General features: G+C 37.7%; 1 protein-coding gene across 8 annotated transcripts in view; it reads right to left on the reverse strand.

The window, feature by feature from the left end:
• The window catches only part of LOC5577073 (supervillin), a 953,578-nt gene that overhangs the window by 604,340 nt on the left and 323,139 nt on the right, over nucleotides 1-26,099 (reverse strand). For 4 of the 8 annotated variants that reach the window (XM_021840688.1, XM_021840687.1, XM_021840686.1 and 1 more), the window contains exon 1: nucleotides 6,453-6,654. The exons of the other annotated variants lie outside the window; for them this stretch is intronic. The gene's annotated coding sequence lies outside the window, so the exon portion shown is untranslated. Of the gene's footprint in view, nucleotides 1-6,452; nucleotides 6,655-26,099 lie in introns of those variants that run through there. 8 annotated transcript variants of the gene reach the window in all.

Genomic DNA, 26,099 nt, shown 5'->3' on the forward strand with positions numbered 1-26,099 from the left:
TGATTATGTCCCTGTTACATTTCAAATATCTCATGAAGCGATTCTCAATTCTATCAGCTCCATTTTCAATTATTTACGAGTCAATACGTATGACACGTATATCGAGAATATTATTGGTGTTAACATTTCTTTGCAAACAAAACTTGATATTGACAATGCTCTTGAAGCTTTCATCAATTCCATTGTTGAAGAAAGGGGTATTGCAATACTAAAATGTGAAGAGAAATTCGAATTCATGATTATAGACGATGATCTTAAACTCTTGATCCGTCTTAAAAATGTGAGGAGAAGGAAATTTGAACGAACTCGCGATCCAGCTATGAAAATGATATGACAGGATCTGCAAATGAAAATTTAAAAAAGTTGTACTCAATTAAGAAACAAAAATTTTGAAAATAAAATTTCTCAATTGGACCCTGGCTCTAAGCCCATTTGGAAATAAACTAAAATTTTGAAAAAAAAAACCTCAGAAGCCAATACCGGCATTGAAGGAGAAAAATAAATTATTAGAGTAAAGTGGGGCAAAAGTTCGAGTGGGGTAAAAGTTTCTTTTAAAGATTTCTAGCTCAATTCAAAACAAATCTTATAAATGTCATGGTGGTTCGAATGCTATTCAAGTAAGAGACTTTCACTCCAAATATCATAAAAATCTATTGAGATTTGGAAAAGTTATGGCTATTTGTTGTTTTTCGACGTGAATATTGTAATTTTTGGTCTAACTTTCGTTGCATGGAACCAATTGAAGATAAAATCTTTTTCAATATTTTATGTAAGGGCGTTTCTAGGCCTATCATAGGGTTGCTTTGAGGTGTATTAGTTTTTGCATAAATGCTTGAAAAAAAATTTTGGCCCATAGTGGGGCAAAAGTTCGAATCAGCGGGGCAAAAGTTCGACCCATGTATAAAATCACGGAAAAAATTGCAAATTGCTTAAAATCCACATATTATCTTCAAATTTAGTTGAATTTGTCTGATCGTGTGAAAATTGTCACCAAAATTTTACATTTCCACTTAGTTTTGCAAAAAACTGCTATTTTTGAGTATATTACAACTAACTCGGTTTTGGGCAATTTTTTGATGAAAATTTAGTGTGTATTTTTCGTTAAACTTAAGTTTACGGCTGGTGTAAGGTATGCCTGTCATAAAAGGGTCGATATTTTGTGTTTTAGCCTGCAAACTTTTGCCCCACACTAGATTCGAACTCTTGCCCCACCGGTGGGGCAAAAGTTCGAATAAGACAATCAATTTTGAAACTGTTATAACTAAAAATGAGTAAATATTTTGACACAAGTTTGTTCAGCAAAATTATAGCCAACATGTTGAAGGTTCACTGTATGGTATTTGTTTTGTTTTAACTGCTATTGTTTTCCTGGAAACTTTGATTATACCACTAAGGTCGAACTTTTGCCCCACCTTACTCTACTTATTATGTAATTGGAAAGCGCAAACAAATTAAATTTAGGACTCACTAGTGTAATAGAAAATCATTCTTAATCAAGAGAAAGTTTCAGAAAATTCCTGGGAGACTGATTTGGAAGAAGTGAGAACTATTATTAAAAAATTCAAAAATTTGAAAGTCCCTGGCGATGATAAAATTTACTATATGCTCGCAAAGAAACTTCCAGAAAGTAGCTTATCATTCTTAGTTGATATATTTAACAAATGATTTCAATTAGCACATTTTAATGACAAATGGAAAAACGCTAAGGTTGTATTAATTTTAAAACCAGACAAAAATCCTGCAGAAGTTTTCTGCTATCGACCAATCAGCTTGCTTTCTTCCATCAGTAAACTTTTTGAGTAGGTCGTTGAACAGAATGGTGGTCCACATCAACGAAAATTTATTTTTTGCCAATGAACAGTTCGGATTCTGCCATGGACATTCGACCACTCATCAACTTTTACGTGTAACAAATTTGATCCGTCCCAACAAATCTGAAGGCTATTCTACCGGTCTTGCTCTTCTAGACATAGAAAAAGCATTCCACAGTGTTTGGCATGAAGCCTTGATTGTAAAATTTAAAAAAAAACTTTAATTTTCCAACATACATTATGAGAAGAATTCAAAATTATCTGTCAAATCGTACACTTTAGGTTAATTATGAGAACTCCAGTTCTGAAAGACTTCCTGTAAGATCTGGTGTTCCTCAAGGCAGCCTTTTGGGACCAATCTTATACAATATGTTCACATCTGACTTAACTGAGTTACCTCAGGGATGTCAAAAATCTTTGTTTGCGGATGACACAGGCCTCTCCGCGAAAGGACGAAGTCTGCGTGTCATCTGTAGTCGATTGCAAAAAAGTTTGTATATTTTTCTTCATACTTGCAAAAATGGAAGATTTCTCCTAATGCTTCAAAAACTCAACTAATAATATTCCCACATAAAACAAAAGCTCATAATTTGAGACCTTCAAGTGGACATGTTGTCACCAATAAATTGGTCAGAAGATGTTTAGTATCTAGGGCTCATGCTAGTTAAAAAATAAGTTTCAAAAATCATATTGGCATTATTGGCATATTCAAGCCAAATGTAACAAATATATTAATTGTCGTTATCCCCTTATTAATAGAAAATCGAAACTTTGTCTTAAGAACAAGCTTTTGATATTCAAACAAATTTTCAGGCCAGCCATGTTGTATGCTGTACCAATATGGACTAGCTGTTGTAATACCAGGAAGGAAGCTCTGCAAAGAATTTAAAATAAAATTTTGAAAATGATTTTGAAGCTTCCTCCCTGGTATAGTACCAATGAGTTACATAGAATATGGGCATTTTTTTAAATTATCGGACAGGTTTGGGCCGGAGGTTCTCCGATTTGCATGAAATTTACACCAGAGGTAGAGCTAGTGGATACATGATCAAAAGTGAAATTCAAAAAAATTATAGTGGCCTATTTTCCCGGAAAACTCTAGATGAATTTTCACGATTTCTCTATATACCTCAAACTTTGAAAATTCATATCTCCTGAACTATGCTTGGTAGAACAAAAGTTTTTTAGTGAAATCGAAAGGAAATTTTCTCAGCAATCTATTAAAAATATAAAAAGAAAAACATTTCTTGGAAAATTTTTCACCATGGAGAAAATTGTCGGAAAAATAGCGAAAAAACTATCGTCTGTATCATGAAAAATTTTCAAAAAAATATTTTTTGTTTCATTAATCTATACTCTAACTTTCGTCCGTAGACGCCAAAGTGGTATCTTTTACCGTTTGGGCGACAGAACTGAAAAACCGATGACCACCCGCACGCTTCCCATAGGAAAATGTGTTCTATTGTGGGCCTCATAACCGTGCGCTAACAGCGGCAGTAATTTACACGCATTGTAAGTGTGACACGAGGGGACGGACCTGGTGTAGTGGTTAGAACACACGCCTCTCATGCCGAGGACCTGGGATCGAATCCCATCCCCGAGATAGTCCCTAAAAAAATTAGTGACGACTTCCTTCGGAAGGGAAGTAAAGCCGTTGGTCCCGAGATGAACTAGCCCAGGGCTAAAAATCTCGTTAATAAAGATAAAAAAAAAAAAAAGTGTGACACAGTAAACCATCCTTTCCTTTCCAGTCAGAAGAAGCTTTTCGTCAATCGGACCACTCTCCATTGGTCAGTTGGGTGTTTTGTGTGCCCTTCATCAGCAACGTTATTTAGTATTAAAGCTAACAGCCTCTATGAAAGCCGCACGGGAAGTTCTTGTTACAATCAATCATTATGGTAGCGTTTGAAGGATCAACAATATGCTTCGCAACTATATGATACTGAGGGTCAAGCATGGGAAACATCTACTCAGTTATTGTGTTTCCCTCACTCGCTTCCACGCACAGTCGGGAGCGAAAAAGCCGTTTTTTTACCAAGCCGAACGTTTCAATTTCCAGTGCCCATTCTTTTTCTTCGGCGAGCACTAAGCGAAACAAAAATCGGCATCTAATCAGTCGAATGCAATACCAAAATTCGGACAAAGGACAAACATTTGAAAAAGGCCCAAGAGGTCTTGAGCTTTTTTCAGAAACGTTGCTGTTGAGCCCTTTTTAGCCCGCCCACGCAAACTTACCCCACTATCAGAACATTTGTGTTAGCTCTTCCTAATAGTGGTATTGGTGTGCGTGATCGAGTTGAATTGGGTTCAACAGCGGCTTGCAAAGCCAATGTTTACCAATGTCGATGTGTTTTTGAAATGTTTGTCCAGGAATGATTGTTTACATTCTGATTCCGTTCGAATGGCATTCGGGTTTGAGTGCTAATGAGCGTTCACTGACTGGCAGTCCACACCACGGAATGATTCAGTGAGTTGGAATCCTCTCAGTCAGTTCAATGCATTCGGCGAATGGATGCTAAGTGCATTAACTCGTGCCTCGCAGATACAAGTGTATTGGTATTCGCTTCTCTTCGCGTTCCTTCCGATTGTCGCTTTTACACAATCAATCGGTTTCGACGCTTTCATGCTACCGTAAGGACGCCATGCACCGCTCATGCTCCATTCACCGCTCATTGAATTATTTTGAAAAATCTGAACAAGTTTTCGCAATAAAAGTCATCAGCATGTATTAGTATACCAGAATGGGTTGTATCAGAATGAAATTCATATGATTTAATATTATTTACTATTTATAAACAATAATTTTAGGCTGTTTAAGGCGGTAAACATGAGTTGAGAAATGATTTTATTACGGCAGGTCGAAAAATGCTTCTAAGCTACCACGCTTTAATATGTTCTTGTACTATATAGTACAAAGATAACAACCAGCTAATGAAAGTAAATTAATTCCAACTAGTTGTGTATATACTTAGGATGATCGGTGAATGGCGCCCTACACATGTATCACTGGCATACATTTTATTCGGTACCATTATACGTTGTTCACATTTCAACTTCTTTCCTACAAAAACAAATGTTTTAACTTGCGTCTAGCGCAAAAAGTTGCGAAAAATATCGAAAAACCGATTTTTGACAGAATTTAATGTGTTGAAATGCTGTTAAATGAGCGGTGAATGGCGTCCTTACGGTACACTCCGCCTAGGACGGTTCAGCTATCACTGAATGTTCGATAGCAGCAGATTGTTTGCTATTTTTCATCGGTGGCGTTCGGGTGAGTGAGTAAATTTTCCCATGCTTGCTGAGGGTCAGTTCCTATTACCTATATTATTAAATGTTAGGATTGTTTTCAATTAAAGACCGTTGGTCTCAATAGTAAAGGTTACGAATAAAGGACATACAAAACACCCAACAGACCAAAGGAGAGTGGTCCGATTAACGAAAAGCTTCTTCTAACTGGAAAGGAAAGGATGGTTTACTGCGTTACACTTACAATACGTGTAAATTACTGCCGCCGGTAGCGCACGGTTACGAGGCCCACAATAGAACACATTTTTCTATGGGAAGCGTGCGGGTGGTCATCGGTTTTTCAGTTCTGTCGCCTAAACGGTAAAAGATACCACTTTGGCGTCTATGGACGAAAGTTAGAGTATGGATTGACAAAACAAAAAATATTTTTTTGAAAATTTTTCATGATACAGACGATAGTTTTTTCGCTATTTTTCCGACAATTTTCTCCATGGTGAAAAATTTTCCAAGAAATGTTTTTCTTTTTATATTTTTAATAGATTGTTGAAAAAATTTCCTTTCGATTTCACTAAAAAACTTTTGTTCTACGATGCATAGTTCAGGAGATATGAATTTTCAAAGTTTGAGGTATATAGAAAAATCGTGAAAATTCATCAAGAGTTTTCCGGGAAAATAGGCCACTATAATTTTTTTGAATTTCACATTTGGTCATGTATCCACGAGCTCTACCTCTGGTGAAAATTTCATGCAAATCGGAGAACCTTCGGCCCAAATTGTCCGATAATAAAAAAAAATCCCCATATCCAATGTTGAAACATTGGAACAAATGTCAAATAAAATAATTAATAATTTCAGGCAAAACTTTATGAGATCTTAAATTTCTACGATAAACAATTTATATATTTAGGTTAAGTTAGGATAAATGTATTAAAATTGTCTCTATGTCTTATAAGCAGGTAAAACAAACTCAAAACTTTCATTGTTTGATTATCGAGTCGCAAAAGGAACAACCCTAAATCCGCCTTGAACCGTCCTCATTTCCACCCCACACTGATAACACTGTTATCTTAAGTGCACGACACTGAAGGCAGCGAACTGCCATCGACACGAAGCTAATCCGCTCCTCAATGGCAAACATAAATCACATTCTCCCCGCCAATCAAATCAATTAAAATCTTTGTGAACTGCTTGCGCTTTGTTGTTATTATGACTTCCATCCTGCTCTTCGGAGTTGCGTTGTACTCGATTGGAAGCAAAACAGAACGCACGATCACGCGTGCACCTCGTCTATCTGTTCCGTTCTAGGGAGCGCCCCAAAAACAAGGCACTCCTTCACATCACATCAGTTCCAGTTTCATTTCACCTTGAGTTCAATCCACAAAAATTAGCACTTACAGTCACCCAGAACCAAGAACGGAATTGGGACTGGCAGCGAGCTGTCCCATTCCAAAAAGTCTCAAATTGTACGTTCGACGAGTGTGATCTACACGTGTTCAGGGCGGAGGTTCTACGCGGAACTGTTCAGCGAAACGAACACGGAGTGAAAGAGAACTCCACGCGACGACCGTGACGCGACTGACTGACTGGCTGACAAATTGTGTGAGTTCCTTTCGACTGGCTGTCTGTATGAACCTAGTCTCTATCAGTTTACACAGGCCGTATACGGGAAGATTGTGAGTCGTCGTAGCAGAAACACTATAAGCGATGATGGCCCTAGCTAGTAGGAGGAATACTATGTATAAACAAATCGTGCTGTATCTCTACTAGCACAAATTGTAAGGTAAACTAATCGACATGTGAGTTCTCGGCAGCGTCGTCATCGTCGTCGTTGCGACTGTGTGTGGTCGGCTATTGCAATTACGGTCACACACAGTACTGTTGATATTGATAACGAGAACAGTGCGGTGTGGACGTGTTGAGACTGGTTAGAGGGTTAAATCACTAGGGTTTTCGCTTCTGTGTTTATCCCAGCAGTTCCAATGATAATAATTTTCTCAGAATTTCTCTAAGATTTGTATCAACACTCTTTCCATAAAAGGGGGAGATCCAGCAGTACCCAGTACAAAATTGAGAAATCATGGTCCAATCAATATGGTGTATTGGAAGAAAAGAAAGCAAATATGGAGAGCAATGTTTGCGTAGAATAACACCTTTAAATATGCATGCCTTTTTTTAAAGTGGAGATTTTAGAAAATCTTTATATATTTGAGCCTAATTAGTAATTGTTTTGAATATGGTAAAATAGTTTGAATTACGCAAACATGATCGAATATAATCATAATTTAAAAGCATGATTGTGTTTTGGTACAAAACTTTAAACTAAATGTGGACATACTAAAATTTTGTGCCAGCACCTCCTGTCAACCAGTTTTGGACAGCTTGATTTGTTATTTGATATTTTTGTAGCTCTTGCCCCAGCGTCTCAAAATACATTCATTTTTATGGATTCCGTTGATCTGATACCATGATCATGCAATAAAAATAAGAGGAATGAACATTCATAACAACATCGTATAATGTTTTATTTTTCATCATATATGAAAGAGGTTTGTTATTTTTGTCCGCTAAAAAAATAAAATATTTATCTCAAATTGGTACAGTATCACATAAAACCAATATTTTTGAATTTTGAATTAGTAGATTAAGTAGATTAAGTGTCCGGAATTGGGAGATCTCCACCTACAAACATAAAATTTGCCCAGACAACCAACCTGGAGGCTTTGTATGTGCAACATTTCACTTGTAAGATGTCGCGAAAAGGCCTTCTACGTACAAAAGTGGAGGCGATATGCGTGCATAGGGGCTGTCCATTTATTACGTAAGACATTTTTCGGGGTTTTTCAACCCCCCCTCCCCCATGGTAAGATTTTTTGTATGAAAATTAAAAATAAATTGTATAGCACGTAAGAAATCTCAGACCCCCCCTCCCCCCATAAACCCTTACGTAATTAATGGACCGCCCCATATATTATGTGATGAATAATAACATACAGTGCGAGTGTATAAATATTCTACCGAACTAACCTGTGATCTTATGCGACTTAACTTATGATAATAAATGTTGATTTGACAGCTGCTACGGATTGATTCGATTTACTTTGTACTAGTGTACGGGACGAAACAAAATGTACAAATGAACTCAGAAAAGAAGTGTTTTATGTGAGGAAGCTCATCAATCTGACGAGTTTATCCACGGTGTTTTGCGGGGTTGATGTAATTAGTATGAATAAACGAGTTGTAACGTGAACTGTCATGCGATTTCTGGTTGTCTGGGTGTATAACAAAACTTTGAAAAATAGGGTAAATTATGTATTTTAGACAGAAGCGTTATCTCAATATCCATGCAATGGTTTCTTAAAAAGACGATCGTATCATTCAACTTTAAGAGTATATATGTGACCAATGCATTTTTTTTCGCTTATTTAATGTGTAAATTAATAATAATCAATAATTTCATTTAATGCAAGCAAATATTATCAGATCCACGAAAAACGCCTGCAAGTATGCATTCATGCGACATTCCAGCGTGTTTCATCAGATGGCCAAATTATATCGACTGAACAAAAACCATAATCTATTTTGGACATCACCTGATTTATGCCTTATATACTCATGTTAAGATTTTAGGTGAACTTTAAGGCATATTTTATCATGTTGCCACTTTTGAACTTTTTATGAATGCCAATTCTGAGCGCTATTATTGCATTCAATGTATGTTCTTGAAATGCACATCCTCTTGCATTCGTAGGTTTCACAGATGTTCTGTTGATACAATTTACAATTTTGATATTTTTGAAGCCAATTTGTAATTGTTATGAAAATGGTTATCATTAATAAGTAGCATAGTGTATTACTAATGCTATACATGATTTCCCGTTGGTGTATAACTCTCTATCTCATTGGAAATGAGCATAGAACGACTCGCCTGTCCAAATTATATGCATGTCCAAATTATATACGTTACCCTAGTATCATATAGGAATGAAATTGGAGAAATATATTTGTATCCGTGTAGCCATCCCCATGTAGCGGATAAAGCTCACGCCGAGAACCTGAGATAGTCACATATGAAGGTTAAATTTTAAGATGGGACTGATGGTCAGTTGAAATGGCATGACATAACGATTCTCGCGCAACGTTTCTAAAGAACCTATCTAACATTGAGAGGCTCTCTTTGTTTACTTTCTCTTTCATTGATAGCTGAGTCACATTAATCCCTTCTGTTGGATTTTTTTATATGAAACGTAAGTCGAGGAAATTGCCTTTCGATCTATAGTGAAAAACTTCCCAAAATCTGCTGTAATCGAATGAGAACGAGAGAGGAGAGAATCTCTCATTTGTACATAGGTCCTTTAGTAATGTTCAGCGAGAACTTTTTGTTTAGTTGTGCGCGGAAAGCAATAATCATGCCCCTAACTAAATGTACTAAATGTAATGAGATTTTAGTCATTTGCATTCTTGAAACATTGTGCGGTTATTTTCCATTAAAATACCGCTCATGAATTATGGAACAATCTACGGGACGGACGATTAATGGATCAAGCGTTAAAATTCAAACAAAAACATAAAAAATTATATTGTGTAATATTGTTGTAACAGTGAGAAAATTGCACCATTTGAAGCCAAGGCATATTGACGATTTGCCTGTTGTGTCGTACACAATGACTACAAATTAAAACTCAATATATTACAATGGGATAAGGACATTCAATCAGTTGCCAATGGATGTGAAAAAGAACTGTTAATGAATTTCAGTATATTAATCCATAAGAACTGTTAATGTTCTGTATATTAATCCATAAGCATAGATTAATATATCTAATGAATTTTTGTATTTATTTTTGTAACAATTTGTGAATTCTTGTAAACTAAACTTAACTATCTGAGGATAAATAAATGAAATACTAAATTTACAAAATACATATGCAATGGATACGAAGTACGTTACAACCTACGGAGAGGAAGATGGTTGGCTCGAGCGCTCAGCCGCTTTCTTTCCGTAATCGCGTTTTCAAAGGTACATAGCTAGAGCAATAGAGATCCAACAAAGCTAAACTTTTGAAGCTTTTTGCTAGAATCTAAACTAAATAAAAATTGAACTATTGTCAAGTCCTCTCTTCAAGAGATTTGTGCCTTTAAAGTTCCGGTGCAATTGCTCATCCGATTTGTTAGGAAATTTATTGGAAACCGTCAGATTTTCGCACTGCTCCTTCAAAATTCAAAATATGAGCTAACAATTTTGTAAAGGGGGGAGACAAGAAAAAAAGTAAAATTTACATCGTTTTTTTTTTTTTCATTTATCGTCGCGTCCATTAAGTATCGCGTTAACCAAAAAAAACAATGAAATTTTAATTTTAACATAATTTCAACATAACATGATTTTTTGTTTATTTCAAACAGGATTTGATGTAAAGTTCAACTCGTATCTTCAAAAAATTGTACACTTTCGTTCGTAATAAATTCTTCACGAGGATTAATTCATCATATTGTTTTTCGATGAAGTATAGATCATAAGCTTTCGATTAATATAAAAAAGTTCTTGATTCTCCATCCTTCATATATTAGAAACAATATTAGAACTGCTATATAAAAGTGCAAAAGCGCACTTATTCGTGCAAGGGTGCTAAAATTCCAAAAAGAACATGGACAATGATCTTCTATTGAAAAAAAAAAAATGAAATGGTAAATCAAAATAGCATCTGATTTTAATGTCAATAAATATATATTGTAACAGTTTATACAAAAACAGGCGTTAGAGGTGACTAGTGCGACGATAGACGACGATTGTTTTTTTTTGTCTTTCTTAAAAAAAAAACTTGATGGGATTTAATTCGTACATTATGATTTTTCTTTCGAATGGGTGAATTTCAATTTGATATTTTTTATAGTTGCATTCAGTTAATATTCTTATTTTTACAAAAAAAAAAATCCCATTAGATAACGCCCATTCATTTCATCATGCAAAATTACACATTTTTTCAATCCCGCCACTATGTTACACTTTATGTTTGTGGACTCCAAAAATTTTGTATTTATCGTTCCACTTTTCTCGTTATGGAATAGGGGGGGTTTTGATCGTTACAATATTTATCATTAATTTGCAGAAAGCGAACAATGGCGCTAAGGAGGAAATACCTTTTTCCGACTTATCGTTTTTCATCATAAAACGTGACATAATATATTGATGACCCCTTTAAGTACTGTTACTTTTCGATATGCGCTACTAAATTACTGCGTCATCCAAAATTCGCATTGTTGTGAAATCTACTTGTTTTTTAGGCGAAATTCAATCCCCCAATATTTTTCGAGTTTTTCAGCTAGTAGACACTTTGTTGAAATCAAAACCATTATGCTGAAAGCAGCTACCGGAATAATAGGTCTAGATAAAGACCTGTAGAAGTTGGTAATTTTCTCAATATAGATTTTCATAGCATTCCACCACACATTCTCATTTGAATTGGAAACAAAAATTAAGTTGATAACTGTCACACTTTTGTAGACAAGCTCCTTCAAATGATGTAAGGAGAGTAGAGCGTGGTCTTTTGATTCGGTTATATGTTCCGGAGGGACGAGGTACGGAATCAAGACCAATCGTGTTCGGTGCATGTTGATCGAGTGCGAAAAGCTTCGTATTTAGCCGAGGATGAAGTACTGGTACATGCTTATGATAATTCATTTTTATCGTTGCAAAGCTACTTTTATTTTATTTTTTCAAACAAGCTATGAATGGTTCGTCACTACAAGTGTCGACTTTTTCGTGTTTCATTTAAATTTAATATACCATTATATTTTCGTCATTGCTAAAAATAACCTTCGAATAGTTCGACATTATGAATGTCGACGTAAGACATTTCTTTTTTGTTGCAACGTGTCTTTTTTTTTAATTTTTAAACATACTTTGAATGGTTCGTCATTACATGAGTCGACAATACCCTTATTTCTATTACATACACTTTTAAAATACACAAACTAAGTAATGATGAAGACATTACTAAAAATAACCTTTGAAGAGTTCGATATTATGAATGTCGACTTTATATAATTTCTTTCAATAAATTTTTACTGCGATACAAAAATTCAAAATTAGTTTTAAGTGAAGGTCGTATTTTCCTTCCTAATCCATGGATCGCATCACCGACCAAAGGTGACTCTCAGATCTTTTTCCTTCCTCACTAACCACACCTGTCCTGTGATGATTGTGGAGATGCAGAGGTATGTTCGGTCTTTATAAACAACGATCATTACACAATAACGTTCCTTCCCCTTCCTAACAGAGTGTAAGGACTTGACCGGCGCCGTTATTGATCAATAAAATGAGAGCTGCTAAAATTGCACTTTGAGAATTTGCGGAAGATCCCATCCCTTATTCATTTGGATTGAAGTGCAATTCTTACCGGTTTGGATCAATCACGGAGAAGCAACCATTGACATGTACAGTCAGTCTATGTTATGCTATGCTATGCTACGCTAACCTCCTTCAAATGATAGAGGGAATCTGAACTCCGAAATCAGCAGTATGAGGTTTCAGGATAAATGTTTTTTGATTAATTGATAATACATTATGATTGAAACTCATGAAATCAAGACCCATTTTGCATAAACTATCTGATACATATTGACCGTGAATCATAAAGTCGGTTTCCAAAATCATGATCTTTAAGTTAGAAAACAGGAATCACATATTTCTAAATTGGCCTGAAGCATTAATCACGTATCTATATACCTGACAAACAGAAGAAAAAAAAAACATTAAAACTGGATTTCAACTGCTTTAAAATGAAGGGAATCAGACATGAATCACTGGAAAATGCAGTGAAACAAATCTGAAATTTTTAAACTCGAAATGAATCAATACTTATATGAAATAATTCAGACCTTATTACATGAATATAAAGTGTATCAGACTTTAATTACTTCATTTCATCGAATGGGACCAGAATATATTAAATATGAGGTATAGCAGGCCTGAAACACTTGAATTTAAAGCGAATCTTTCACGACTATGAAGAGATTACAACCTAAATCATTTGAAAATTAAAAGTCTCAAAGCTGAGCCACTTGAAAAAAAAAATTAAAACATTACTTAGTTACTTGAAAATGAAATTTTTTCGACACGAATGCCACACGTATGGTAAAGTGTCCTAAATAAATATTAAATATTGAAAATGAATTGAATCAGACTTAAATCTCATAAAAATGAAGTAAATCAGTTATATTTAAGGAATAAAGCGAGTTAGATCCGAATCACTGTAAGGGACCGTTCATAAATGACGTAGCATTTTAGGGGGGAGGGGGGAGTCTACGATTTTTCTACGCACCATGTATTAGCCATGGGAAAATAGGCTACGATGGAGGAGGGGGGTGTAAAAAATTGGCTTAAAATGCTACGTCATTTATGGACGCAGCCTAATTGAATCGAACCGAACTTGAAAGTATTGAATATGAAGTACCTCAGACACGAATCGTATGAAAATAAAGTGGATAAAAAATGAAGTCGAGCACTCGACACTGAAGAAGTCTATAAGTCGCAGACGAAATTGGCCTATCTGTCAAGATAGGCTTAGCTTAGCTTAGCTTAGACTGACTACACATATCAATGGTTGCTATTCCGTGATTGACCGAAGTCAGTGAAAATGCACAAAGAATCAACTAGAAGTTCGGCTGGGATTGGCCAAAATCTTCTTCAGTGTGCATAATTCAGTGCCTCTATTTATACAGGGTCAATAACGGCGCCGGCCACGTCCTTGCAGTCAGGTGGGATTGGAGGAAGGAATGTTAGTGTGTAACCTTTGCTATATGGAGACCGTGTTTACCTCTGCATCTCCACAAAGGTTACTGGAAGGGATGTTTGTTAATGGGGAGGATCGTTGGGTCACAGGATTCACTTTGATAAGCGATTAGACCATGATAAATTATTTGACGCGAGCTAAGGATCGAACACTACCAACCTGCTTCGCGAACCGCGCCACTAATAAATCATGCCACGCGAGCGACGCGCGACACGATTGATCCTGCTCACATCACCCGCCCCCGCAGGAGCAAGCGACGCGAGCAAAGGATCAAACACAACTAACCTGCTTCGCGAACCGCGCCACTAATAGATCATGTCACGCGAGCGACGCGCGACACGATTGATCCTGCTCACATCACCCGCCCCGCAGGAGCAAGTGACGCGAGCAAAGGATCAAACACTACTAACCTGCTTCGCGAACCGCGCCACTAATAAATCATGCCACGCGAGCGACGCGCGACACGATTGATCCTGCTCACATCACCCGCCCCCGCAGGAGCAAGTGACGCGAGCAAAGGATCAAACACAACTAACCTGCTTCGCGAACCGCGCCACTAATAGATCATGCCACGCGAGCGACGCGCGACACGATTGATCCTGCTCACATCACCCGCCCCCGCAGGAGCAAGCGACGCGAGCAAAGGATCAAACACAACTAACCTGCTTCGCGAACCGCGCCACTAATAGATCATGCCACGCGAGCGACGCGCGACACGATTGATCCTGCTCACATCACCCGCCCCCGCAGGAGCAAGTGACGCGAGCAAAGGATCAAACACTACTAACCTGCTTCGCGAACCGCGCCACTAATAAATCATGCCACGCGAGCGACGCGCGACACGATTGATCCTGCTCACATCACCCGCCCCCGCAGGAGCAAGTGACGCGAGCAAAGGATCAAACACAACTCGAAATTGGCCTATCTGTCAAGATAGGCAACACAAATTAGAGCTTAAAGGTATTTGCTCGCCTTACTAGTGATTATAATATTTTATTTTTTGCAAAAGTGAAGTGTTAAAGTTCAATTAGTAGTTTTAAACATACTCTAATAATCCCTCCCCAAAATTTAATATAAAAAAGTGTAGTGGAAGTGAATATGTCCTAAGCTGCTTAAACATGCAGTGAATCATACCTGAATAACTAGAACATGCAGTGAATTAAAACCGGAATGACCTAAATTTGAAGTGAATCAAACCTGAGCCCAAGGATGCTTTTAAAAATTTGTCTTGAAAAGCCTGGATTATCTATGTCGTACATGGAGAACCTTACATATTCATCATAAAACCTTGCAAATTATTTACAAAACTTTATCTGGATCTTCCAGATTTTTGTAAAAGGGGGCCTCAAAAATCTGGTATATTCCGGACAAATATTGAAGGTTGGCAACGCTGGAGCTACTGGAATATGAAGTAATTCATATCTGAATCAGGTGAATATGCAGTAAATCCGACATGAATCACGTGGATTTGGAGTGAATCATCTGAATTACTTGAATGTGAAGCGAATCAGTCTGAATTTGAATATGAAGGGAATTAGACCTGAGTCACTTAAACATAAAGCGAATCAAACTTGAAACACTTGAATATGAAGTTAATCAAACATGAATCACTTGAAGTCACATGAAAGTTAATTAAGTGAATCAAACCTGAAGCTTTTGAAATGAAGTGAATCTGACGTGAATCACATGAATATGGAGCGAACCAAACCTGAAACACGTGAATATTAAGTAGATCAGACATGAATCACTTAAATATAAAGTCAATCAATCCTGAATCACTTGGATATGAAGTTGTTCTGATTTGAAGAGTTTGAATATGATGTTAGTCAGACCCGAATCACTCTTAAAAAAGTCAATCATATCTGAATAACTACAATATTATAAATCACTTGAATGTATAATGGACCAAGCTAAAAAAAAATAATTGAAAACGAGCAACAAACAATTGAATATGATTCTGGTCCTAATTACTACCACTTCCAAATGCCAAAGGCTTTCTGAACAACATTCTGGACATTTTATTTCATCAAAATCATGAGTTATAAGTACAGTCAACCCTCCATAAATAGATGCTAAATATTACGATATTGAGTGGAAGAACCAGAGTAAAAGTTAATTTTCATGGCTACCCTTGAACAACACTAACATTGATTATGTGTTTTATAACAAGATGATTCATTTTATGTCAAGTCCAATATGTCAAATTTCACATGCATACTTGCGCCACCCAGCAGAGAGAGTAACAAGAGTAATCAAACTGTTTTCCTTCGACCGTTTGAACAACTTTGCCGAATGCTCGAACTTGTTGTTTCATCTGGAGTATTGTGTTCTAGCACCTAGCGGCAAAATACGAACTCATCTGTTTGCCTATCGGATTCCTTGACCTTCTGAACAACTTATCAAAAGTATGAGATAGAATTAGTATAAAGTACTCATTTAAACTTAAAGAATAGCGCACCCTGACGGCAAAACTATGCATCAAACGGTCTGCCTTTTGGATGCCCTTGACCTCCTGAACAACTTCGCCGAAGACTCGAACCCTCTATCTCATCTGTTTAACTAGATAGAATTTGTGTCATATGTTCGATTCAATATGCTTATTAGTGCCACCTAGCGGCCAAATTAAGAACTCAGCGGTTTGCCTTTCGGATTTTCTTGATATTCTGAACAACTTTTCCGAAGGCTCGCTCTTTATATCTCATTTGGATCACAAGATAAAACTAGTTTAAAATGCTCAATTTCCTATGCTTCTTAGCGCCACCTAGCGGCAACATTTCGAACCAAACTTTTTGTCTTCCGGATGTCTTTGTCTTTCTGAACAAGTTTGCCAAAGACTCGAACATTCTATCTCATGTGGATCACAAAACAGAACATGCTTAACATTCTCAATTTCACATGTTCACTAGCGCCACTTAGCGGAAAAATAGCGAACAAAATTATTTGCTTCCAGAATGTCCTTGATCTGCTGAACAACTTTGCTGAAGACCGCACAATTTTAAATCATCAGCATCTCGAGATATATCGCGATATATTTTCCTGGTTAGAGGTGATGCTAAACTTTCCAGAGTGATTCAATATTCAGATGAGTGTTGCAATACTTGTTCAAGTGAGTCCGTATTTAAGACGAGTAGTGTAAATTAATTGACAATATAAAAGTAAAAAATCAACGAATAGGTATGCAATATGCATGCAAGTTGTGTCCTTATACCAAACCCGGTAAAAAACTCCCCAACTTCTTTACCCTTATAATTTTGACATGCTACTTACAGTTATTACAACGTAGGATACGTGTACAGATCATAAATGTAATTGGTTCGATATAGGGTATTTCCTTGAGATTAAATACGTACCTGAAAGAAAAGAGAGAGAAATAAAATGTGAGTTATGTAAAGAAGATAATTTTTAACTGCATCCCTATCATAGTACAAATGAATTATACTGTGATAATTAGTTCATTGCAATGCTCTCTGATTGCCACTGATTGCAACATCTTTTCCTTTCTTGTGTTACGTCCCAACTCTAACAGAGTCTGCTTTTTTAGCTTAGTAACTGAGAGCTTTTTTCGCTAATTGGTTATTTTTGATTGTGTATATTGTGTGTTACTCTATGCCATGGGACTTCTTTTACTTAAAAGATCCTTGGCTAGTGGGATTAGAACCCACGACACTAAGCTTAGTCTTACCCGCTACGGCCATCTAGGCCGTAATTGCAACATGTTGCAATAAAAAAAAGCCACGATAAGTGTTTTATACCTTTTGGTAAAGAAGTTGAGCTTATATGAAACCTTTTTTCTCTTAGAAGCAGATGGATTCAATTAACTTGTGAAAATTCTGATCTGCTACGGCAAATTAAATGTAAAATGTTAGTAATACCGGGTACCCCCGTTGGCTTGACCATATTTAATCTGAACTCTTTTTAATTTGCACATCGTTCAGATTAAAAATGGTTCAAACGTCATTTACCTCGTGGAACGAAGTAGTGAATAAGGAACGCTGTGGAACGGAACGCAGAATCAAAACAAAACAGCGAAAAAGGTAACCAGAAACACGTTTCTAGGGTGACTAGATGTTCAAATTAAAAATGAACGCCGATGGTTTGGATGAGGTACCGTTCAAATTAACGGTGGTGTACGGTACCTAGTTAATTTAATTTTACAAAATATGGGATAAAAGTATTGCTTGACAAAGAACAGTAAGCAATGAATGTAATCATTTAAACTATTAAAGCAATTCAAAACAAACAGTGAAGTATGGAATATGAGAGCCTGAATAAAATGTTGTATAAATCAACATTCATATGGTTAGAAATAATTCTGAATATTTAGGGTGCCTAAACGTATGACAATACTAGTGAGTCTCAAGCATCAGAGACACCCGGCCTCACTAGCTCCACGAGGCCCGAATCGTTTCCGAACGAGTTATGCAAATAATAAATCATAAGCTCATTGCTCGTGTCAAATACAACTACGACGACAACGACCACTGTCAACATCTAAGTCGCAACGGAAGTCATACTCCACACAATCATCGAGCGCAAATAAATTGATAGAACTCGTGCCAGGGTAACCTTCGCCGTTTCACTTCTCACAGGGTACGGACCAATAAGAATGTTACATTCCCTCGAAGACGCAAGGTTCTGGAAGGGGGAATATATGCCAAGCGCACCTTACCCACAAGGAAATCAATAATCTCGTGGCCAAGGCCCCTGTGAGAATGTGGAACTCAAGCGACCAAAGGGTGTCCATTATTGTAACCCGCGCACAGCTTCAGCAGTTCCTGCAATTGGTACGCAGTTCAACCTTCGATGCGGTCCGGACCAACCACAACCATCACGTTAATCGAAAGCATTCATTTCTAGAGGTGTTAAATTTGAGGTTGCGACCAGTAACCATGAAATTGGTCACCCGCGTTGAGATTGGTGGTCATGAGTGGAAGTTGAGATGTCACCACGCAGCCTTCCAGTGCCAACGCGCGGTCGGTATGCAATGCATGTCAGTGCCATCAACGATCCGCACCGCGAAGGATACCGGAGGATTTAAAGGTCTTGACACTTCTCAGCGGTGTGCGATCGAATGAAGTGATCATTTGTGGTTTATTGCTGTGCCAGAGGCGATAACGGTCTCGGAAAGTTTATGGTATTCGCGGTCAAGCATGAAAACATGATCATTATTTGAATGGACTTTTTGCTTGCCGCTCTGTCCGGAGATGGATGAGAAATCGTTATAGTTGGGCGATTTGCACTCTAAAGGAAGCTCCTTAAGCGGAATGACGCTTGCGAAGAATATATTAATAATCAACTTAGATTATTTTTCTCACAGCGGTCTCAACTAAGGCTAAGTCTGCTTCTCAGCTGATATTTCTCAACAGTTTTCTCTAAAGAATCTAACAGAATTTTATCCAAGAAGGCTTTAAAACGATTCCTTCTGACAAGTCTTTTCATTTGTTTATTTCTCTGTTCCTTTCCTTCTTTTCCTTCTTTTCCTTCCCTTCCTTCCTTCCCTTTTTTTCATTCCTTTCCTTCCCTTTCTTCCTTCTTCCTTTCCTTCCTTTCCTTCCTTTCCTTCCTTTCCCTTCCTTTCCTTCCTTTCCTTCCTTTCCTTCCTTTCCTTCCTTTCCTTCCTTCCTTCCTTTCCTTCCTTTCCTTTCCCTTTCCTTCCTTTTCTTTCTTCTTTCTTCCTTTCCTTCCTTTCCTTCTTTCCTTCCTTTCCTTCCTTTCCTTCCTTTCCTTCCTTTCCTTCCTTTCCTTCCTTTCCTTCCTTTCCTTCCTTTCCCTTCCTTTCCCTTCCTTTCCTTCCTTTCCTTCCTTTCCTTCCTTTCCTTCCTTTCCTTCCTTTCCTTCCTTTCCTTCCTTTCCTTCCTTTCCTTCCTTTCCTTCCTTTCCTTCCTTCCTTCCTTTCCTTCCTTTTCTTCCTTTCTTCCTTTCCTTCCTTTCCTTCCTTTCCTTCCTTTCCTTCCTTTCCTTCCTTTCCTTCCTTTCCTTCCTTTCCTTCCTTTCCTTCCTTCCTTCCTTTCCTTCCTTTCCTTCCTTTCCTTCCTTTCCTTCCTTTCCTTCCTTTCCTTCCTTTCCTCCTTTCCTTCCTTTCCTTCCTTTCCTTCCTTTTCCTTCCTTTCCTTCCTTTCCTTCCTTTCCTTCCTTTCCTTCTTTCTTCCTTTCCTTTCCTTCCTTTCCTTCCTTTCCTTCCTTTCCTTCCTTCTCCTTCCTTTCCTTCCTTTCCTTCCTTTCCTTCCTTTCCTTCCTTTCCTTCCTTCCTTCCTTTCCTTCCTTCCTTCCTTTCCTTCCTTTCCTTCCTTTCCTTCTTTCCTTCCTTTCCTTCCTTTCCTTCCTTTCCTTCCTTTCCTTCCTTTCTTCCTTCCTTCCTTTCCTTCCTTTCCTTCCTTCCTTCCTTTCCTTCCTTTCCTTCCTTTCCTTTCCTTTCCTTCCTCTTCCTTTCCTTCCTTCCTTCCTTTCCTTCCTTTCCTTCTTCCTTCCTTTCCTTTCCTTTCCTCTTTCCTTCCTTTTTCCTTCCTTTCCTTCCTTTCCTTCCTTTCCTTCCTTTCCTTCTTTCCTTCCTTTCCTTCCTTTCCTTCCTTTCTTCCTTTCCTTCCTTTCCTCTTTCCTTCCTTTCCTTCCTTTCCTTCCTTCCTTCCTTTCCTTCCTTTTCCTTCCTTTCCTTTCCTTTCTTCCTTTCCTTCCTTTCCTTCCTTTCCTTCCTTTCTTCCTTTCCTTCCTTTCCTTCCTTTCCTTCCTTTCCTTCTTTCCTTCCTTTCCTTCCTTTCCTTCCTTTCCTTCCTTCTCCTTTCCTTCCTTTCCTTCCTTTCCTTCCTTTCCTTCCTTTTCCTTCCTTTCCTTCCTTTCCTTCCTTTCCTTCCTTTCCTTCCTTTCCTTCCTTTCCTTCCTTTCCTTCCTTTCCTTCCTTTCCTTCCTTTCCTTCCTTCCTTCTTCCTTCCTTTCCTTCCTTTCCTTCCTTTCCTTCCTTTCTTCCTTTCCTTCCTTTCCTTCCTTTCCTTCCTTTCCTTCCTTTCCTTCCTTTCCTTCCTTTCCTTTCCTTTCCTTCCTTTCTCCTTCCTTTCTTTTTCCTTTCTTCTTTCCCCTTTCCTTCTTCCTTCCTTTCCTTCCTTTCCTTTCCTTTCCTTCCTTTCCTTTCCTTTCCTTTTCCTTTCCTTTCCTTCCTTTCCTTCCTTTCCTTTTCCTTTCCTTCCTTTCCTTCCTTTCCTTCCTTTTCCCTTCCTTTTCCTTCCTTTCCTTCCTTTCCTTCCTTTCCTTCCTTTCCTTTCCTTTCCTTCCCTTTCCTTCCTTTCCTTCCTTCCTTCCTTTCCTTCCTTTCCTTCCTTTCCTTCCTTCCTTCCTTTCCTTCCTTTCCTTCCTTTTTCCTTCCTCCTTCCTTCCTTTCCTTCCTTTCCTTTCCTTTCCTTCCTTTCCTTCCTTTCCTTCCTTTCTTCCTTTCCTTCCTTTCCTTTTTTCCTTTCCTTCCTTTCCTTCCTTTCTTCCTTTCTTCCTTTTCCTTCCTTTCCTTCCTTTCCTTCCTTCCTTCCTTCCTTCCTTCCATCCTTTCCTTTCCTTCCTTCCTTTCCTTTCCTTTTCCTTTCCTTTCCCTTGTCCTTCCTTTCCTTCCTTTCCTTCCTTTCCTTTCCTTTCCTTCCTTTCCTTCCTTTCCTTCCTTCCTCCTTTCCTTCCTTTCCTTCCTTCCTTCCTTTCCTTCCCTTTCCTTCCTTTGCCTTTCCTTTCCTTCCTTTCCTTTCCTTTCCTTCCTTTCCTTCCTTTCCTTCCTTTCCTTCCTTTCCTTCCTTTCCTTCCTTTCCTTCCTTTCCTTCCTTCCTCCTTCCTTCCTTTCCTTCCTTTCCTTTCCTTCCTTTCCTTCCTCTCCTTCCTTTCCTTCCTTTCCTTCTTTTCCTTCCTTTCCTTAGAGACACTTAAAAGTAGATGGAGCACCGTGTAAACTCCGATCCTAAATGCTTATCTTTGACAGACACGCGTATTTCGACTACCTCTTGAAGTCTTCTTCAGTGTCAATTACTCGCATCCACTTCCTTTCCTTTCTTTCCTTTCTTTTTTTGGTTTGAAATTTTAAAATAACTGTTAGTACAGGTGCAAGTTTAGACTGTGACCGTAAACTAAAATTGATAGAAGAAACGAAGATTTCAACCAGGACAAAACGATAGACAATTTTACCCTTGAAAAATCCCAAAATTTGTGGCCGCAACGTCAGAAAGAACTAAAAAAATTGTAATAACATTTGTTTTTTTTTTTGACTTTTTTTATGACAATGATCGATCACCACGTGCGCAGCGATTTTCTGGGCTTCGCATTGTAATTTTCGAGAACTTTCTCCGTATTGGTAAACATTGACACATTATCGAACAGCATCCATAAAACAAATTTGGTTCTGTGTTTAAAAAAACTGATTGATCGCGATTTGAAAAGGTTGCAACATTGTTGCGCTCTGTGATTGTCATGACAATTTTGCATTCGATTGTATCCTTATCCGCAACAATTAGAACAAACGGTTGTGAGCGAGCTTGCTTTGTTGTTTGTTTTTCGTCTATTTTGATGATAATTTGATTCACTGATAAGAAGCGAAGGATCTGTTGCTACGCTAATGAGTACTGCACTGCGCAAAATTACGTCACTGAAATCAAATGAAGTTCCATCGATGGTCAACGACGGCAAAAACCTTCCAAAGTCACTACCCCATCACTGACACACGAACGGTCGCAATTTGTTTTTTTTTTTTTGTTTCAGTCTGTGACGACGAACCAAGTGACATAATAATTCCCATTCATGGACGAGATATGGTTAAACGGTGTATATTAGCATACGTGTTGTACACACCATACCTAGTACATTATAAATGAAAAACAGTTCGTCTCATCGCTACAGTCTACAACCGTAGCTGTCAGTACCAATTTGCGTGACGCCAGGCAAAAAACACTGACGATGAGTTAAAATGTAGAGCAGCAGCAATGTAACTGCATAGCGAACTAATCCCATAACAACCTGCATTTAAAAGTTCGAACGACAAAGTGGATCGAAGTCGACGTATGTACTTCCTTAGTAGGACAACCTCACATCCAGTAAACCGTGTGTCTCTCATTTTAAGGTAACACGTACACTGTCTCCATCTTTGTGTTTTGACAATTTTAAATGTGTGTCATATTCATTACGATGCCAATGCCGTTCACTCGTCCAGACACAGTTAGACTGATTGTATCGCACTTAAAAACACGGTGACGCTTGGAAGAGTTTGGAACATCATTCTTACGTGAATTAACTTATGACACAGCCTTTAATTAAGACGCGTTTTCATGCATCTGACCGTGACAGGGTCGCCGTATCGGTCATCTTAAGGTGCATCCGTAATGGCAGCCACGATGGACATCCTACTGAAGGTTATGTCACTTCTCCGGCCACTTTGGCTTTTTGATACGCCTCAATGAAGTGATTATTGGCTTTTTATTATGACCAAAGTGGCTGGGTGCCGTCCGGACTCAGAAGTTCAAGTACGCGTATGCTGTCAAGTACGGCACTGTCGTCCATATGGGTAAAAAAGCCCATATCGGGTTCGCAGTTCGGTCACTTGCATACGGACGGATAAGAGCATGAATATTTCACGGAAGGTTTTATGGAGAGGTCTGATGATTGACGATTATTAAGGTTTACGACAATGGCGTTAATCAGTCGACACGGGGGAGTCGGTTTGGAAATGTCACGGCAACTATACAGCACTTCCGCGGCAGGAGACACGATATTGCACGGTTGCAAGATTACAATACAATTCTTACAAAAAAAAATATCGCACATATTTCATAATAACTTCTTCGAAAGAAGTGCTTTGAAATTTATCAGTTTCCGCATTGTTGATGAATTCTGATTGTTTCAAAAGTTTGATGCCATTTCGTGGAAACCACGAAATATCTTTAAGCATGAAAGGTTCTCTCGCTGATCTCATCTTAAATTTGGTCGACCCAATCAGAATTCTACCTTGATTTTCGAGTGTAATTCAAGAAAATGTTTCAATATTCCACGAAAAACATTTCAAAAATAATTTGTGTAACGATTTTCGTATTGAAAATTTTTAGTGAAACGCATAAAACTTTTAACTAGAAATCCTTGCAGTTCCACGTCCCCTCGCAGATAGATTTTTTTAACATGGTTGATTTCGGTTGATATTGTTGCATAACTGTCGTTATTTCTTGTCACACTCTTCAATCAAGTTGCGCATTTTATAGTCGATTAAGAAGTTCACACTCTAAATTTCTCCAGGAATTATTTCAGGAACATTGCTAAGGATTTTGAAGAAATCAGTTTGGAAAAAAAATGTTAAAGGCTTTAGTAATATTTTTACAAAATACATCCTTTTTTGGGTTATTTTCTGTACTTCACTATATATCGGTGTAATTTCTTTTTAGATAACGCCTTAAATTTTGGCAACAAGTCAGGATGGAAATTTCCAGGGATTCCTTCAAAAGTTTATCCTAAGATCTTTGAAAATATTTCCAAGATTTTTTTCAGAACATGCACAAGCGACTAATCTATAAATTTTACCAGAGCATGCAGAAAACCCTACGGTGTTCCCTGGAGTAAATTCTGTAGGAGTAGTGAACCTGTCTATTGCAAAAACGTAGCTAGTAATCAGAGGCGCGTGCACGTTCCAAATCATGGCTAGGAAAAAACATCAATAAAAAGTTTGTGCACAATGAAGCAATGAAAAACCTTAACCCTATGGAATTCTAAGCAGGAAATTGAAAGTTACTATATTTGACAGGTTCAAACGCAAAAAAGTGCCAGTCGTTACCACAAGATTGAGAAAGATTTTCGTCTTTACCGACTGCAGACCTTAAAAATAGGAAATTAGAGATCTCTTGTATGAAAAAATATACGTCAAGTGAATAAGAATTTGGTTCTGCATACCATCATTCCAGACTTTTTCCTAAGATCTAAGACTTTTATTTGGGAATTCCTAGTGACATCACGACAAGTATTACTGCTCCTGTTGTGTATTTGTTTTTTTCATGATTCTTCCTGACAATTTCATCAGCAATTATTTCAAGTATCCTAATCCACGAATATTCCTAGGAAATTTCTCCAAGAGTTTCGGTTAGGATGCCTCAAGAATTCAACCTGGTTTTTTTCACAGTACCACAGAAATGGAATCACTCCTAAGATAAGATTATTTCAGAAATCATTGAAATTCCTCCAAAAATAATTTAAGATTTTTTTTTAAGAAAGCTCTAATCCCTCTTAGATTTATCCAGTGATTAATCCATCGATTTTCCTGGGACATCCTCCAAGATTCTCTATTACTCCAGAAATATCTTGAAATTTTCCTATAATTTCAACTAAAATTTTCTTTGAAGATATTTTCAGCAATTGCCTCGGAAATAATTTCTTCTAAGATTACTACAGAAATTAGTGTAGAAGATTTTATATAAGATTTTCATAAGTATGTTTTGATTTTTTTTTCCCCAGGAGAGTCTCTAGGAAAATTTCTAGCTTGTTTTTTCAGAGAGATGAATTCGTAGGGAATTTATAAAGAAAATCATAAAGTGACCTTCGATAAAACCTGTATAAGTTTTAAAGTCATCGTTAATGAACACGGATCTCTAAAAGAGATGTCATTGATAAAATCCGTAATTCTTTCATAGATGAAATCAATTGCATCTCGGGATGCAGCTTCTCGAAAAATATTGGACAAGTGTTGTAAGCAATCACGGTAATCAACATGTTTCCGCTGATGATCGGCAGCGCTTCTCTCCAACATTCCCAACACGAGCGATCAAACGAATGTCGAAAACGAAAAATGTCAATTGAATGCCTCTGACCACGATCGCTTCGCTAGAAAACGTTACGGTTTTGTTGGTTTCTGTCATTTTTCGTAAAAGGCGCTGCTTTCACTGTATGGGTTGTAATCCGCTAGCCCGTCTCGCTTCATGTTCGTCAGTGCATGGCTTAAGCGCCACTCATATAGGCGACCACCCAGCAGTTTGTAGGTTTGCCCTGTGACCCTTGAAGAGAGGGGTCACGTCACTCCATTTCAAACTGTCTCCAATTTGAGAATTATCAAAGGTCTATTTCGGGCCGACTTACCCAGAAAACGAAACAAAAACGAACTACATGAAAATCCCTCCCATTAGCATTAGTACAGTCGACTCTCCACATCTCGATGTTCTACATCTCGATATCTCTCCCTATGTCGATGATTTTTTCGGTCCCTTCACCCTGCATACATTTTCACTCTCTATATCTCGATATCCTCCTTATCTCGATATCTCCCTAT

Source organism: Aedes aegypti, chromosome 2 (assembly GCF_002204515.2).
Source record: "Aedes aegypti strain LVP_AGWG chromosome 2, AaegL5.0 Primary Assembly, whole genome shotgun sequence".
In the NCBI taxonomy this organism is placed as follows: Eukaryota; Metazoa; Arthropoda; class Insecta; order Diptera; family Culicidae; genus Aedes; species Aedes aegypti.